This window comes from Schistocerca serialis, chromosome 2 (genome assembly GCF_023864345.2).
Source record: "Schistocerca serialis cubense isolate TAMUIC-IGC-003099 chromosome 2, iqSchSeri2.2, whole genome shotgun sequence".
In the NCBI taxonomy this organism is placed as follows: domain Eukaryota; kingdom Metazoa; phylum Arthropoda; class Insecta; order Orthoptera; family Acrididae; genus Schistocerca; species Schistocerca serialis.
In genome coordinates this window covers 1,047,826,650-1,047,844,682 of record NC_064639.1, presented here as the reverse complement: position 1 = coordinate 1,047,844,682, position 18,033 = coordinate 1,047,826,650, and the positions used below count along the sequence as shown (strand labels likewise).

Here is an 18,033-nt window from a genome sequence, read left to right as displayed (position 1 = left end):
CCGACAGCAGCATGTGAAAATGTTGCAGTTGCAGCAGCCATCCTGGCCTGCTGAAGTGTTGACCAGGACACTAGCTAGTAGCCTCTACTGTGGTCAACTCTGGCAGCTGGAAGGGATGGTGGCGTAGTGATGTCTTCACATACACCGCTGTTCCGCCACCCAACGTCTCTCAGTCATTGTGGTAGCACTGGAAGTTCAGTGCCCGCACATGCACTCCTGGTTTCAGCCAGGTTTCCGTGACAAGGCAGACGTCCGTGGCCTCATCACACTGAAACTGCCAAAATTCGCCTACTTGGTCTCTAATGCTGTTTGCATTCCAGATGCAAATGGTTAGCCCCAGTATTGCTGAGTTAGCCACGATGTGGGGCACGGGCTGCTCGTGCGGTGGTGGCCTGGTTGGCTGCAATCAGGGCAGATAGAAGCATCTGCGGAAGCTGCAGAATGAGCTGCTTAAAATCTTGCAGCATCTTGCACAGCTCTGCAGCTTTGCTGGGCGCAGCTGGCGTCTCCGTTGTATGCGTCGGTGTAGGCAGGGTTTGCTCGGCGGGTTTAGAAGCGGAGGTTTCGTTGTTGGGCCGCTATCCCCGTCTACTGCACCGGTTTCCTGCCCTGGCTGGCGGCTCTGCTGCTGGTGCTGCTCCGGCTGGCACCCACTGCTCTTTCCACCGTCCGCGCCCTTGGACGTCCCAGGGGGTGGAGGGGGCAGGCGAGTAGTCTCTGGGCTGGTCCCATTGTCAGTGCCGTGTGTGTAGCGTCAGCCACAACGATGTTCTTGCCCGCTTGCACAGGCCTGGAGGGAGCAGGTCGCTCCCTGGCTGCTGCTCTCTAAATGCCTTGCAGCCCCTGTAGTTTGCAACATGCGCCTCTCTGCAGTTACAGCAGGTCGGACAGTCTGTTTTGGGGAGTGGGCACTCCCTGCTGATGTGGTTTCCCTCGCATATGGCGCAGGGCGGCGTCATCTGACAATACTTCGCGATATGGTCGATTCCTTGGCAATTGAAGCACTGTGGAAGTCCTCTTCTGCACCGTAATTTCTCCACAGTGACTTCTGCGCTGCCCACCCTCTTCTCCAGGAATATTTTCCTATGTATAGGATTGTCATCCAGGACATAGAAGAGCGGCATGTCACTGTTGTCTCTGGGTGACTTCATCTGCGATATGGTGTGGATGATGTAACTCTTTTCTTCCACCAGCTCCCGGAGGTAGATGGGATCCGTGTTGATGGACAGTTTCTAAAAAACCACCTTCAACGTCTTCACTGATTCAGACGAATAGATATGAGAGAGGGGTCCTCCGTGCTTCGTCATCTCCATCGCACCTTGATAGTCGTCCACAGCACGTGTGATTACGTGGTACAGGTCTCGGTCTGCCGTCGGCGTCGTGAAGGTGCTCTTCACCTCCTGTTTTATCTTCGATTCGAAGTCCTTGAAGGTGCCCTCCCACTGGATGACAACTGGTCGGCGAGGGGGCGCACTCGTCTGCTGCTGTGTGTCAGATGCCTTCGTTGTTGCGTCAGGGAGGCTGTTGAATCGGTTGGCGGTGTTTACCCTGTCTGCTGCTGCTGCTAACACGACTGCCCTGGCTGTGTACTTTTTAGCGAACCTTGTAAACCCGTCTTCGTCCGTCTCAGGCAGCGTTTTGCACATCATTTAAATCTAGTTTTACAGGAAAGCTGTTCCTGTGTAAAACCGGTAAGAATTCCATGCTTCGGGGAACTCTGCTTTCTTTCGCCGCTCTTCGAAGCGCATAGCAGTTCTCGACAGAATTGTTGGTAAACGCATTTCTTTGAACAGTGAAACGATATGGAACTGTAGCGCCAAAATAATATCTGCCATTCACCAAAATCCGTCCGGGGCTAAGTGTGGTTTTAAAGAAAAAATTGACAGTCCAGACTTTAGTGCAACGACTACAAGAGAAGACTGTGGTTTCAAAAATAGCCTCCTAGGTTTTGTCTTTGCTTTTCTTTTCTCTGTTTTCCGAAGCATATTTTTAAAGACTCAACTACTTTTCAACATTCTTCAGGAAAAAATAATGGTGCACAGTTTTGCAATAATGCTGTATCAGAATGAATAGCTTACAAGAAAAGCTTGAGAAATAAAGATAAAGTAATCGACTTTTTAAATTCCACGAAACACTCGACTAATTTTCAAGCTGGGGCATCAATGAATACAGCTGAAATGATGGATGAATGCATCGAAGGTACTGGATAATATTGTAATACAACGAGAAACAAGATTTTCGTATAGTGATAAACTACTCTTTCTTAAACTAGGGATGCTACTCAGTTCGCCAGTGCTGCCTGCTTGTAGTCACTGATCACATTTTGTCAGTGCTACCCACCTCCTGTTACTGATGGCCACCGAGTCGATTGTTTTCCATGTAAACGATGTGGACTCATTATTACAAACCTGAGCGCATCCTCGAATCTCCTGCATATGTGAGTAGAACTGGAGACTGTATCTGCTTCGCAGCATCAAGAAACCTTTCACTCCGTCACTTTGGAAGATGTTACCAAAAGAATGATTGAGAGTGAAATGGAAGAAGTTATTCCAAAAACTTTCAAACTAGCTTGTCTAACTGCTACCATTCCTGCAACAAGTGCTTCAGTTCAAATGAGTTTTTCATGTTTAAAATACGTAAAAATTTGTCTGAGAAACAGTATAGATCAGGACTGCTTACTAGCACATGCTAGTATCTCAACTGAAAAACCTGTACTGCGAATACTTGAAAACAGATATACATGAACGATATCATCGAAAGATTCGGGAAAAAGAAGGCCCGTCGAGTTAACTTGTTTTACAAGTAGCAAAGCTGAAATTCCACTCTACCAGTTCATTTGTAAATAAAAGTATTATTATGTGTTGTTGTGGTCTTCAGTCCAGAGACTGGTTTGATGCAGCTCTCCATGCTGCTCTATCCTGTGCAAGCTTCTTCATCTCCCAGTACCTACTGCAACCTACATCCTTCTGAATCTATTTAGTGTACTGCAAAACTCATTTACTACTTTAAGCCTCTCATTTCCTAATCTAATTCCCGCAGCATCACCCGATTTAATTCGACTACTCTCTATTATCCTCGTTTTGCTTTTGTTGATGTTCATCTTATATCTTCCTCTCAAGACACTGTCCATTTCGTTCAGCACCTCTTCCAGGTCCTTTACTGTCATCGGCGAACCTCAAAGTTTTTATTTCTTCTCCATGGATTTTAATTCCTACTCCGAATTTTTCTTTTGTTTCCTTTACTGATTGCTCAATATACAGATTGAATAACATCGGGGATAGGCTACATTCCCTTCCCAATCACTGCTTCCCTTTCATACCCCTCGACTCTTATAACTGCCATCTGATTTCTGTACAAATTGTAAATAGCCTTTTGCTCCCAGTATTTAACGCCTGCCACCTTCAGAATTTGAAAGAGAGTATTCCAGTCAACATTGTCAAACGCTTTCTCTAAGTCTACAAATGCTAGATACTTAGGTTTGCCTTTCCTTAATCTATTTTCTAAGGTAAGTCGTTGGGTCAGTACTGCCTCACGTGTTACAACATTTCTACGGCATCCAAACAGATCTTCCCCGAGGTCGGCTTCTACCAGTTTTTCCATTCGTCTGTAAAGAATTCGCGTTAGTATTTTGCAGCTGTGGCTTATTAAACTGATAGTTCGGTAATTTTCACATCTGTCAACAGCTGCTTTCTTTGGGATTGGGATTATTATATTCTTCTTGAAGTCTGAGGGTATTTCGCCTGTCTCATACATCTTGCTCACTATTATTATTATTATTGTTATTATTAATGGAACATTGTAGCTTTGTAATAGTATGAAGTATGCAACGCGTTTCCAAACACGGAAGTGCATGTTACTAATGCATAAAATGCTTTATTTTACGTCTCCAAAGGGCGCTCAGCATTTTCAACGCTATATGAGAATTTTTCTAAACTCTTGAGTCTATTCGGCACCACTGACTGATCTGGCACAACCGGTCTGCGTATAAGGCACGTGGGCTCCTGCTCAAATTCACCTCATGGAAACCGTTTTGCAAATACCGAAATGTTGAAATCAAAGATAACGTGGTTCCTTAACGCTAAAAATGCGGAAGTAATTATTACAATACGACAACTGAAAGCTTGAGTCAGACCCGGGATTCGATACCAATTCCCCTGTTTCGAGTGTCTGCTTTTACCTATCAGACCACCCGTGTACACAACCTGCGCTGATTTCTATTCTAATTGTCGTTACTTGTTTACATCCAACTGCTCGAACAACTAACTTAGAAACAGCACACCAGAAGGAACGAATGGTATAGGTAATGCCAGCATAGTGACGAACTACACTACTCAACTAGGAACAAAGCACGCTGAAGAAAGCGCAGAGGTACTGTGTGGCAAACCCACGCGTCACTGCGAATTCAAGTCGGTCCAATACGGTAGGTAGGTGGCTTAAATGATGCAACCAATCTCTAGCGAAAATGAGGAAATCAGTTTCCGACAGGGCCGTTTGTACAATGGTAGACTAGGCAAGACTAAGCGGCCGCCAAGAATGGCAAAATTTTGGGGCGGCATAGGGCGGAAAAAATTAATTTCAAAGCAAACAGGGAACGAAATTGAGCAAATAAGGAGAAGAAATTGGAAAGAGGAAAAATTAAAACACCGAGTTGTTCTCGAAAGAACACGGAACAGTTACTTAGTGTTTACTTACTTTGACGAAAGTAAACACGTTGTCTCTACCTACCTGGAAACTAAAGCAGCCGCTTCTACATGTGAAACGGAAACAAACATATAAATCTACGTGATAACTCTGCTATTCACGATAAAGTGCCTGGCAGAGGGTTCAACGAACCACCTTCAAGCAGTCTCTCTACCGTTCCACTCTCGAATGGCGCGCGGCAAAAACGAGCACTTAAATTTTTCCGTGCGAGCCCTGATTTATTTTATCGTGATGATCATTACTCCCTATGTATGTGGGTGCCAACAGAATGTTTCCGCAATCGGAGGAGAAAACTGGTGATTGAAATTTCATGAGAAGATCCCGTCGCAACAAAAAACGCCTTGGTTTTAATGATTGCCACTCCAATTCACGTAACCTGTCTGTGGCACTATCTCCCCTATTTCGCGATAATACAAAACGAGCTGCTCTTCTTTGTACTTTTTCGATGTCATCTGTCAGTCCCACCTGAGAGGATCCTACACCGCACAGCAACACTACAGAATAGGGCGGACAAGCGTGGCGTAAGCAGTCTTTTTAGTAGACCTGTTGCATCTTCTAAGTGTACTGCCATTGAATCTCAGTCTTTGGTTTACTCTACCCACAACACTACCTATGTGATCGTTCCAATTTACGTTATTTGTAATTGTAATCCCTATCGCGTAATCGAAATTTAGCTGATTTCTTTTAGTGCTCATGTGAATAACTTCGCACTTTTCTTTATTCAGGGTCAATTGCCACTTTTCGCACTATACACATATCTTATCTAAATCATTTTGAAAGTCATTTTGATCATCTGATGACCTTACAAGACGGTAAATGACAGCATCATCTGCAAACAATCTAAGACGGCAGTCAGATTGTCTCCTACGTCGTTAATATACACTCCTGGAAATTGAAATAAGAACACCGTGAATTCATTGTCCCAGGAAGGGGAAACTTTATTGACACATTCCTGGGGTCAGATACATCACATGATCACACTGACAGAACCACAGGCACATAGACACAGGCAACAGAGCATGCACAATGTCGGCACTAGTACAGTGTATATCCACCTTTCGCAGCAATGCAGACTGCTATTCTCCCATGGAGACGATCGTAGAGATGCTGGATGTAGTCCTGTGGAACGGCTTGCCATGCCATTTCCACCTGGCGCCTCAGTTGGACCAGCGTTCGTGCTGGACGTGCAGACCGCGTGAGACGACGCTTCATCCAGTCCCAAACATGCTCAATGGGGGACGGATCCGGAGATCTTGCTGGCCAGGGTAGTTGACTTACACCTTCTAGAGCACGTTGGGTGGCACGGGATACATGCGGACGTGCATTGTCCTGTTGGAACAGCAAGTTCCCTTGCCGGTCTAGGAATGGTAGAACGATGGGTTCGATGACGGTTTGGATGTACTGTGCACTATTCAGTGTCCCCTTGACGATCACCATGGTGTACGGCCAGTGTAGGAGATCGCTCCCCACACCATGATGCCGGGTGTTGGCCCTGTGTGCCTCGGTCGTATGTAGTCCTGATTGTGGCGCTCACCTGCACGGCGCCAAACACGCATACGACCATCATTGGCACCAAGGCAGAAGCGACTCTCATCGCTGAAGACGACACGTCTCCATTCGTCCCTCCATTCACGCCTGTCGCGACACCACTGGAGGTGGGCTGCACGATGTTGGGGCGTGAGCGGAAGACGGCCTAACGGTGTGCGGGACCGTAGCCCAGCTTCATGGAGACGGTTGCGAATGGTCCTCGCCGATACCCCAGGAGCAACAGTGTCCCTAATTTGCTGGGAAGTGGCGGTGCGGTCCCCTACGGCACTGCGTAGGATCCTACGGTCTTGGCGTGCATCCGTGCGTCGCTGCGGTCCGGTCCCAGGTCGACGGGCACGTGCACCTTCCGCCGACCACTGGCGACAACATCGATGTACTGTGGAGACCTCACGCCCCACGTGTTGAGCAATTCGGCGGTACGTCCACACGGCCTCCCGCATGCCCACTATACGCCCTCGCTCAAAGTTCGTCAACTGCACATACGGTTCACGTCCACGCTGTCGCGGCATGCTACCAGTGTTAAAGACTGCGATGGAGCTCCGTATGCCACGGCAAACTGGCTGACACTGACGGCGGCGGTGCACAAATGCTGCGCAGCTAGCGCCATTCGACGGCCAACACCGCGGTTCCTGGTGTGTCCGCTGTGCCGTGCGTGTGATCATTGCTTGTACAGCCCTCTCGCAGTGTCCGGAGCAAGTATGGTGGGTCTGACACACCGGTGTCAATGTGTTCTTTTTTCCATTTCCAGGAGTGTAGATCAGGAACAATAGAGGGCCTATATCACTTCCTTGGGGAACGCCAGATATTACTTCTGTTTTACTCGATGACTTTCCGTCTGTTACTACGAACTCTGACCTTTCTGATGGGAAATCATCAATCCAGTCGCACAACTGAGGCGGTATTCCGTAGGCACGCAGTTTGGCTAAAAGACGCTCGTGAGGAACGGTGTCGAAAGCCTTCTGGAAATCTAAAAATATGGAATCAATTTGACACATTACATGACGAGTATAAAGAGCTAGTTGTGTTTCGCAAGAACGATATTTTCTGAATCCGTGCTATGTGTCAATAAATCGTTTTCTTCGAGGTTCTTCGTAATGTTCGAATATAGTATGTTGTTCCAAAACCCTACTGGAAATCGACGTTAGTAATATGGGCCCGTAATTCCTACTTCCCTTTTTGCGTATTGGTGTGACTTGAGCAATTTTCCAGTCTTTAGATACGGATCTTTCTGTGAGCGAGCGGTTGTATATAACTGCTAAATATGGAGCAATTGTATCAGCATACTCTGAGAGGAACCTGACTGGTATACAATCTGGACCGGAGGCCTTGGCTTTCTTAAGTGATTTAAGCTGCTTTGTTATACCGAGGATATCTACTTCTATGTTTCTCATCTTGGCCATTATTATTGGAATTCATAATTTTTACTTCGTTTTCTTTGGTGAAGGAGTTTCGGAAAACCGTGTTTAATAACTCTGCTTTAGCGGCACTGTCATCAGTGACTTCACCGTTCCCATCGCGCAGTGAAAGTACTGACTCCGTCTTGCCACTGGTGTGCTTTATGTGTGATCAGAATCCCTTTGGGTTTTCTACCAGATTTCGAGACATAATTTCGTTGTAGAAATTATTAAAAGCATCTCGCATTGACGTACGCGCTATATTTCGGAAATTCTGCAAAACTTTGCCAGTCTTGGGGATTTTGCGTTCTTTTAAATTTGGCATGCTTTTTTCGCAAAGCAAGAGGGCAAATAAAATTGCACAAAGAGAACAAACCAATGCGTGTTATTTGTAATGGGAAAGAAGACGTCAATGAGCTATTGAATAGGGCTTTGTACCGTAAGTTAAAATCTGCGTATAAATACGAGCAAGTTTACAACGTAAAAAATAGTGTGTTTCGCGAACGAAGTGAAGGACATTGCAATCCCAGAGGATGCAGTCCTAGCCTCATTGGACGTCGTGAACCTCTACACTAATATACCAATACCAGAAACTTTGCAAATTATAAGGAAAAACCTGATAAAAAATAGGTCAATGAGCATGGGTGAAATCGTCGAACTCGTGGATATGCTAGAGTTCACATTGAGTTTTAATAGTTTTATCTTTAACGATAAAGTTTTTATTCAAGATGAAGGTTTAGCTACGGGAAACAGTCTATCAGGCATTTTAGCTGAAATTTTTATGAATGACTTTGAGAACAAAGTTTTTAGCTCTTTTCCAGAAATTAAGGAGAAGTTAATTTATTACAGACGGTATGTTGACGACACTTTTATTATTCAAAGGGAAAAAAGAAGACGTAGAGGAAATGACTAAAGTTTTAAACGAACAGCATCCAAAAATTCAATTCACACTAGAAATGGAAAACAATGGGGCGATTAACCATTTAGATTTGACCGTCAGAAAGGAGGGAGGCAGGCACGTTTTCGGCGTCTATAGAAAAGACACTTGCTCCGACAACATCATAGTAGCGACGTCGCACCACCCGGCACTGCATAAAAGAGCGTACTTTCATGCAATGTGCAACAGAGCCCTCAGGCTGCCACTAAAGGAAGATGAGTTGCAGAAAGAACTAGGTATTATTAAGCAAGTAGCAGCAGCTAATGGATACAGGACAGAAGATGTTACACGTATGTTTAACAAGATCAAAAACAAATCCGTGGGTATCAGTAGCGATTCTAGGAGAATTAAAGTTAAGAAGTATGTCACCCTGACATACAAAGGGCGTGTGTCGGAAAGAATTGCTAAATGCTTTCCAAAAAACATCGCAGTGGCATTTCAGAACGAAGGGCAAATGGCTCATAGACTAAGACATAAACCAGCAACGACAAAACAAATGAAATACAATCATTCCGGAGTATATAAGATTAAATGTGCTGAATGTGACAGTTATTATATAGGACAAACAGGGCGGAATTTTGAAATTCGATACAGGGGACATTGCAGTCATAGCAATCAAACAGCATTTGGAACACATGTAAAAGAGAATAGACATGAAGTGAGTAATATAAATGAACAAATGGAGGTGCTACATAAAGCTCCAAAAAGTCTCTATCTCAACGTGCTCGAAGAGATTGAAATATACGCTCATCAAAGAAAAACCCCAGGCCTACTACTTAATGAGCAAAGTGATTTTATGCACAGGAATTATTATGAGATTTTTAAAGACCTGTTTTAGGCTTACTCTTGAAAGCAACAGCACGCCCCAGTAAGAAACAGCTGCAGCGGAACGGCCCTCAGCGTACTGGCGGCGAGGTGATTGGGCGCGGCGGAAGAGGACTCGGCGTGGTGTTGTATACGTTCTGACGTAGGGAAATCCACTCCACCACCAATCAAAACAAAGAAGAGGAAACGCACATTTTCGAAACAATATCTACATTTTAATTATATTTTATGTTTCTTTAAAAAGAAATTTTAAATTAGTGTAAAGTTTTCGTTTCATGGTCCACTCAAAAAAGATTATTCATATGTTATTGCCTTAAAAATTGTTTTATTAAAAAGAATATTCGCCATTAATATATACGGTAAAATAATAACAGATGCACAATTGTTATAGGTAGAGGGCACTTTTTACTGTTACCAATCAGGTTACTCTTAAAAACTGCGATATAAGGTTTTAACAGATTGAAACTTACTTTACTTATGACAGCGAACCGAGTGTTCTGTACCTGTAACTACAATATATGGTATGTTGGCATTTAATACGTTCCAAAATTTCTTTTTGTAAACTAAGATGTTTCTATCACTAACTGTATCTCTTTTATTAATTACATTTTTAACTTTGTCTAACAGATCTGAAGATGGGCAGCTAGCCCGAAACCGGTAACTGAAAATAAAGTATAGCGATCGAAGACTGAAACGCCATATTTTATTTCCAATTTAAGTTGCTCGTAATTGTGATCCCTAGGTATTTAGTCGAATTGACAGCCCTTAGATTTGTGTGATTTATCATACACCCAAAATTTATCGGATTTCTTTTAGTACCCATGTGGATGACCTCGCACTTTTCTTTGTTTAGTGCTAATTGCCACTTTTCTCACCATACAGAAATATTCTCTAATCATTTTGTAATTGGAATTGATCGTCTGATGATTTAACTAGACGGTAAATTACAGCGTCATCTGCAAGCAGATTATCATCTAGATCATCATCTAGATCACTTATATAAATCAGGAACAGCAGAGGGCCTATGACACTACCTTGTAGAACGCCAGATATCATTTCTGTTCTACTCGATGATTTACCGTCTTTCACTACGAACTGTCACCTCTCTGGGAGGAAATCACGAATCCAGTCACGCAACTGAGACGATACTTCATATTCACGCAATTTGATTAATAGTCGCTTGTGAGGAACGGTATCAAAAGCCTTCCGGAAATCTAGGAATATCTGAGATCCCTTGTCGACAGCACTCATTACTTCATGGGAATAAAGAGCTAGCTGCGTTGCACAAGAACGATATTTTCTGAATCCGTGTTGGTTATGTATCAATAAGTCATTTTCTTCAAGGTGGTTCATAATGTTCGAGTACAGTATATGCTCCAAACTCCTACTGCAAATTGAGGTCAGTGATATGGGTCTGTAATTCAATGGGTTACTCCTATTTTCTTTCTTGAATATTGGTGTGACCTGTGCTACTTTCCAGTCTTTAGGAACAGACCTTTCGTCAAGTGAGCGGTTGTATATGATTGCTAAGAAAGGCGCTATTGTGTCTGCATACTCTGAGAGGAACCTGATTGGTATACCATCTGGACCGGAAGACTTGCCTTTCTTAAGTGATTTGAGTTGTTTCGCAACGCCTAAGATATCTACTTTTATGTCACACATGCTAACAGCTGTTCTGGTTTCGAATTCTGGAATATTTACTTCGTCTTATTTCGTGAAGGAATTACGGAAAACTGTATTTAGTAACTCCGCTTTCGTGGCACAATCATCGGTAACATTTCCATCGCTATCGCGCAGCGACGGTATTGACTGCCACTGGTGTACTTTACATACGACCAGAATCTCTTTGGGTTTTCTACCATAATTTGAGACAATATTTCATTGTGAAAACTATTAAAAACGTCTCGCATTGACGTCCGCACTAAATTTCGAGCTTCCGTGGGACTTAGCCAATCCTGGGGTTTTGCGTTTTTCTGAATTTGGCATGCTTTTTTCGTTGCTTCTGCAACAGTGTTCTGAAGTGTTTTGTGCAACGTGGTGGATCAGTCCCGTCGCTTATTAACTTACGCGGTATGAATCTATCTATTGCTCTAGATACTGTATCTTTGAATAAGAGCCATATCTGGTCTACACTTATATACTTAGCTTGGAAGGAGTGGAGACTCTCTCTTAGGAAGGCATCAAGTGAATTTTTATCTGCTGTTTTAAATAGATATATTTTGCGTTTATTTTTAGTTGTTTTGATTGATATGGTTTTGAGCCTCGCTACAATGACCTTGTGTTCACTAATCCCTGTATCCGCCATGACGCTCTCTATTAGATCACGATTATTTGTGGCTAAGAGGTCAAGTGTGTTTTCGCGACCATTTACAATCCGTGTGGGCTCATGAACTAATTGTTCAAAGTAATTCTCAGATAAAGCATTTAGTACAATTTCGGAAGATGTTTTCTGTCTACCATCGGCTTTGAACATGTATTTTCGCCAACAAATCGAGGGTAGATTGAAGTCTCCACCAATTATAACTGTATGAGTGGGGTACTTATTTGCAATGAGATTCAAGTTTTCTTTGACGCGTTCAGCTATTACGTCATCTGAGTCGGGGGGTCGGTAGAAGGAGCCAATTATTATTTTGATACGGCTGTTGAGTATAACCTCTACCCATAGTAATTCGCAGGAACTCTCTATTTCAACGTCACTACAAGATGAACTACTACCAACAGACACAAACACACCACCACCTACTTTATTTAATCTATCCTTCCTGAACACGGTTTGCGCCTCTATAAAAATTTCGGCAGCATACTGGCGAGACATTCGTCTTTATGGACGACAATTCGCGCCCCCATCGAGCACATCTTGTGAATGACTTCCTTCAGGATAACGACAACGCTCGACTACAGTGGCCAGCATGTTCTCCAGACATGAACCCTATCGAACATGCCTGGGATGGACTGACAAGGGCTGTTTATGGACGACGTGACCCACCAACCACTCTGAGGGATCTACGCCGAATCGCCGTTGAGGAATGGGAGAATCTGGATCAACAGTGCCTCGATGAACTTGTGGATAGTATGCCACGACGAATATAGACATGTATCAATGCAAGAGGGCGTGCTACTGGGTGTGAGAGGTACCGGTGTGTACAGCAGTCTGGACCACCACCTCTGTAGGTCTCGCTGTATGGTGGTACAACACGCAATGTGTGGTTTTCATGAGCAATAAAAAGGGCGGAAATGATGTTTATGTTGATCTCTATTCCAATTTTCTGTACAGGTACGGGAACTCTCGGAACCGAGGTGAAGCAAAACTTTTCTTGATGTGTCTATGTTTGTTATCTTGACATGGTTCTTACATTTTGGGAAATACAATTTTGATTATCGGAATGATTTGAAAATGGATCTCGACCCGAAACTAATCATGAAGTAAATAAAAGTGAAATCTGCAACTATGGCTCTTTTCCATTTATTGATATCGAAAAGAAGTAAAAAGTATGTCCTGTACATGCATAAAAATGAGCTTGTGTCCATCTGTTAGTATGTCTCTGAGTGTGTAACACTCAAGGCACATAGCACAAGAAAAGAATTACCATTGTCTCTCATGAAATAAATTAGCTATCGTTTTCTTAAAATTTGACGTACGCGCAAATAATAACAAGCAAGGGAGTGTCGCGACTTGATTATCGACGGAATATAACAGCAGAAATTGTGTGCCTTGTGGTTGCAAGCGCTTGTTTTAGTATAACCTACACATTAAATAAAATAAGTAATTGATGCCAAATTTGGCTGCTCCGGTTTTTCAGTTAAGTTCTAGTTTAAGACGTTCAGCACATTCTTCCTGTTTCGATTACTATGGGAAACTTCAAGAACTGAGGACAAAAAAAAGTAGTGAGGACGTTTGTTGTTCTCAATTTGTTTTAAAGGCATTAAGTAAAAACATGAAAACTGAGGAGTGTCCCCAGAAAATGACGACGTCTGGTCATCTCAGGTTAATCACTAAAAGTGTAATAGGAGATCTGCATTGTACCGTTGATGTTGGTGGTGGAGGAGGGGAGGTGGATATGGGGAGAGCGATGATAGTAAAAAGGAGGGGGTGTCATTTTTCAGTTCTCGCCTAGGGTAACAAAACAACTAGCAACGGCCTTGCTTTTTGAATCCCTTGCCTAGTAGTAAATTGTTGGTATCACATGATAATCGTAATTTAAATATCCAGCATTTACGACGTACATGATCTCGTAAATGCAGAAGAGAACCATTGTCGCAAAAAGTCCGAACAGATTATTCAGCCTTCGTTTGACGAATAATTTCTCTCCGTCATAAAACTGTGTTTTCTTACTCTTGTCTTAAATAAGAAAGAAGAATACGGTTACTAGAGTTTTCATTTTTTTACCACTGGTCCAGTTACCGATAAGCAGAACCGACGTTTGTCCGCCGCTGCATTCCACAGACTATGTCACACGGCAAAACATTGCCACAAAATGGTTGGGCAAGCCCGATTTTTTAGCTGTGGAAGCTGGAAACCTAACACTGCGACATACGGCATTTATGAATGGATTGAACATTAAAACACGATAACTTCAGAAGAATGTGTTGAAACATGCTGACAAATGTACTTGTGCCACACAATGATAGAACTTAAAATTGGTGGAAGGAATCTAAAACGGGATCGCAAACACGACACTAAGTGAGCTACATTGTCAATAACCTCAATTCATGTGAATAGCTGTCACACTTTGTGGCTCTTATGATCGTCTGGTTGCTTCGCCTGTCGGCCTATGTCATTTGGCGCGAACGATTTTTAGGCGAGCTGTGTGAACAACGGGAAGAAAACGGTGTAACTCGACAGTGTAGTGGCAGAAGTTCGTAATAATACACAGCAGGCCAGAGTGGAACAGAACATAAAAATAAAACTCTTGCAGAAAATAGAAATGTCGTTTAGTATAAGTGCGATGGTCAAATTCATTAAACGTTCTATTATACAGTCAATTTTATGTCAATGACATGTTATTTCCTGTGACTTAAAAAAAAAAAAAAACAGGACAAGCATTTGCACATTCTCCTAAACAGTAGTATTATTTTCATTTCAAAACTACCAACTGTTAACTTTTGTCCCGCAAAACGGGGCAAAGCGGCCGTGTACAGCATGTGCTATATGGATAAACCATCTCTGGCTCTGAGGAATGTAAAATGTGCGACGGCTTCTCGGTGGCAAGGCGACTACAACGGCAGGGAAAATAACGATTCTCAAAAATATCCTCGCTGTGAACACTTTCTCTGAAATCGTACCCTGTCCGGAGAGATATCAAGAAAAATAGAACAAAGGTCCCCTAAGAAGATTGCAAATCCAGTCTAAAACCTCGATTAATGCCACGACAAACATGAAACAATTACACCTTAATGGCGTAGCTAAAATTGCTGAAATGGAAATGGGATACTCATTAAGTGTCTTCTAGCAACATGTTGCAGTGGACCGCTAAACGACGTAAAACTCATTCTCAGTGGAAATGAACAAACAAATCTCTGGGAGCGGTTAGTCTAAACTTACCTTTTTCCCGCAAGACGAAATCGGCAACTCTTTCAAATTGTATCTGTAACCACTGTCGCTATCAACTCATTCTTTCATTAATCATCGTGGTCCACAGCACATAACATCTGAATCCGTCGTCGCCTTGGCATATTTCCCACAAGGTAGTCGGTTGGGGGGGGGGGGGGGGGGGGGTTACGCCGCCTGCCCCTCTCCATCGCCGTTTTCACCTCTCCGTCGTGAGTCCAGTGGTTGCCAAAACCTCCCGACCGCACCGCCCTAGGATAAATATAGTGTCGGCGCCATTACACTTCCGATCCAGGCAACCACTGGTAAGAAACAGAAGACAGAGTATCCTAACTACCACTCCACAACATTTCACATTTTGACGGCAATATTTTTTACACATTATCATTCTGGGAACCGAGTTGCAGACTGTATCGTCATTAAGTACTACCGCCGACTTCGACGTTCTATCAGACTGTGTTGTGTGGAAAACAGCAAATACTTAGTATTACAACAATATAACGGGTCCGCTTCCTACCTCATTAATTTGCACAACATGGAACGGAAGTTATTCAACACTTGTGGCTGTAGTGTAGTTGAAGCAGTTATGTTGCTGTTTTGTTTCTTGCTGAGTCTAGGACATAACAGATGTTAATTCGTAGCCATCCGCGCATGGGGGATGGGCCGGGCAGGGAGTGGTGGTGGCAACAGCCCCACTTGCCTACTCTCCCCCCCCCCCTCCCACGTCTAGAGCAGGGTTTTTAGTTACGTTGGGGGAGACTGTGGGAATGCCAACATACTAGGCAATACCAACACCATCGCTTTCACAGTTGAGTAACGCTGTAATTAGCTGGAGATAGTGCTGTAGCATACCGGATGTTGCCAGAAGTAGGGAGCAAAGTCTTAAGCTATTCCACAAGATACCACTTTGCTCGTGCATAATTGCAGACTCATGGGAAATAAAGGGCATGCACAAAATATTGCGGAAAAACGCATGTGCGCATGGGTGTTCCTGTGTCCACACATCGCCTGATTGCGCAAGCAGCCTGCTGTGAATCCTCTTCTTTGCTTGGGATATTGTGCTGCTGTTATTGTGTTGGAAAGGCGACAGAAAAAGAAAACGTGAAAGCGACTGTAGGTAAAGTATCCAAATACGAAGGTATAAGAAATACGAAGCAACGACAACGTTTTGCTTGAAAATTTCGGCTGGTCACAGCGAGATTTTATTTTTCTACTTCGGCAAATGCTGCGATAAGGCTGGAAAAACATTTCGTTAGCTAGTAACTGGCGACTTGTATATAGTAGTTTGAACTATTTATTTCACATTTCAGAAAAAAAACAATTCAGTGATTATTCCAGAAACTGTGAAATACTTATGGGAGATTTTTGTCGTTATGTGAAGTTCAATTATCTTTCAATGTGTCATTTGTATTTTATTTTATAAAAGATTTTTACATAAGTGTAACTGTGAAACATTATATTTGAGAAGCAACTTTTCAAAACCCAATTAGTCTACAAATAAAAATTTTATAGGACGCGCAAAAAACAAATAGGCAAGGTTGTGGAGTAAATTGGGATTTGTGTATGATAATTTATTAAGCTTCAAGAAGTTAGAAGTTTGGAATGAGTGTGACAAATCTCACTCCTTACTTATAGGCAGTGTTGCCAACGGAATTTTAGAAATCTATGGATTTTTCTCGTTTTGCACCAGCCGAATGGACATAATCTGTTTTTAAACCAATTTACATAATAAAAAACAAGAATCCAATCTTTGTCTTTTGTTTACATCAATGAGACGCAACACAAATGAAACAGGAACAAGTGTCCAGTTGTTGTTGTAAGAAAACAATTAAAATTAGTCATTTGACGAATGGTTGCTTACTATAACTGTTTACTTATTGTCTTTTGTAGCAAATTTACAAATGCTATATTCTTTAATCACTCACTCAAAATTAAAATTAAGCATGCCATTTTCAAGCATTGTTAAAGAGTACAACCGTAATTCTTATCGAACTTGCAAGTTATGATATACATTGTTTTTCTCAAAATTATCTAAACCTATTGTAAGCAATTAAATTGAAATTATTAATAATTCTGTTCGCACTTTAATTAATTTATTATTTTAAAATAATTGTAAAATTCATTTTTGCGAGATATTGAAAAGAAAATCATATTTTGGACATCAATAAGTCAACATGAAATTTTAAGGAATCATCCTCATTCCAACTATTACCAAATCGTTGTTTCAGAAGGTCGAATAAATCATCCTTTATTTATGATTTTATTGGATGTTCCAGACTGACAGTATTTGGGTGACAGATGTGATCTGTTGCTACACCTCTTTTTAGCAAGGTCATATAAATTTTCGACAGATTATCCAAACCATATGGAGGCTCCATCCTAAAAACAACATGGATTCTTTTCCCCTTAAATTTCTTTTTGATTATAGCCCGTTTCATGTCTCTTGTGCCCACTGGCTTCCTAAAATTGTGGCAGAGGTCCTTGAAGTTCAGAACATCTCAGTCTATTCCTAGTCTTTGAACATTCCCAATTCTCTGATAAATCCTGTGAGATTCTTCAAGAGTTAGTATTTCAGATTGCTCCCGAAGGCTTTTTTTTTACAGTACCAAAAAGTCGATCTGCATCTGAGTAGGAGTGACCACACATTGGAAACGTAATGCTATCTCCTTTACTGAGTCTGGAGATCTTTTTCCTTGGGTTGTAACTTAAATAGTGGCAACTATTTATTCACAACCGATACAAAAGAGTTACATGTTTGCATCTGTTACTGTCCTTCAAAGTAGTCACCAGCGTTGTGTAGAACCCGCTGCCAGCGATGTGAAGGCTAGTATACCATTAGCAGAGCCTGTCCTGCTGATGGTGCGAATGGAGCGGTCTACTGCCAGTCTAACCTCTGGAAAAGTACTGAAGCGAATGCCACGAAGTGGTTCCTTCATCTTCGGAATCAAATCAAAGTCACAAGGACTTAAGTCCTGGTTGTATGGTGGATGGTATAGTACCTCCCAGTCCCATCGACCGAACAGAGCAGCCACAGCCTGCGCTGTATGCGCCAGCGCATTGCCGTGCAAAATGATGGGTGG

At 42.6% G+C, this 18,033-nt stretch overlaps 1 protein-coding gene across 3 annotated transcripts in view; it reads right to left on the bottom strand.

The window, feature by feature from the left end:
* LOC126458486 (leucine-rich repeat protein SHOC-2-like) overlaps window positions 1–15,088 on the bottom strand; it is a 180,679-nt gene extending 165,591 nt beyond the window's left edge. For 2 of the 3 annotated variants that reach the window (XR_007585642.1, XM_050095578.1), the window contains exon 1: window positions 14,948–15,088. The gene's annotated coding sequence lies outside the window, so the exon portion shown is untranslated. Of the gene's footprint in view, window positions 1–9,424; window positions 9,565–14,947 lie in introns of those variants that run through there. The other variant, XR_007585643.1, reaches the window with a different exon arrangement.
* Window positions 15,089–18,033: the final 2,945 nt, after the last annotated feature.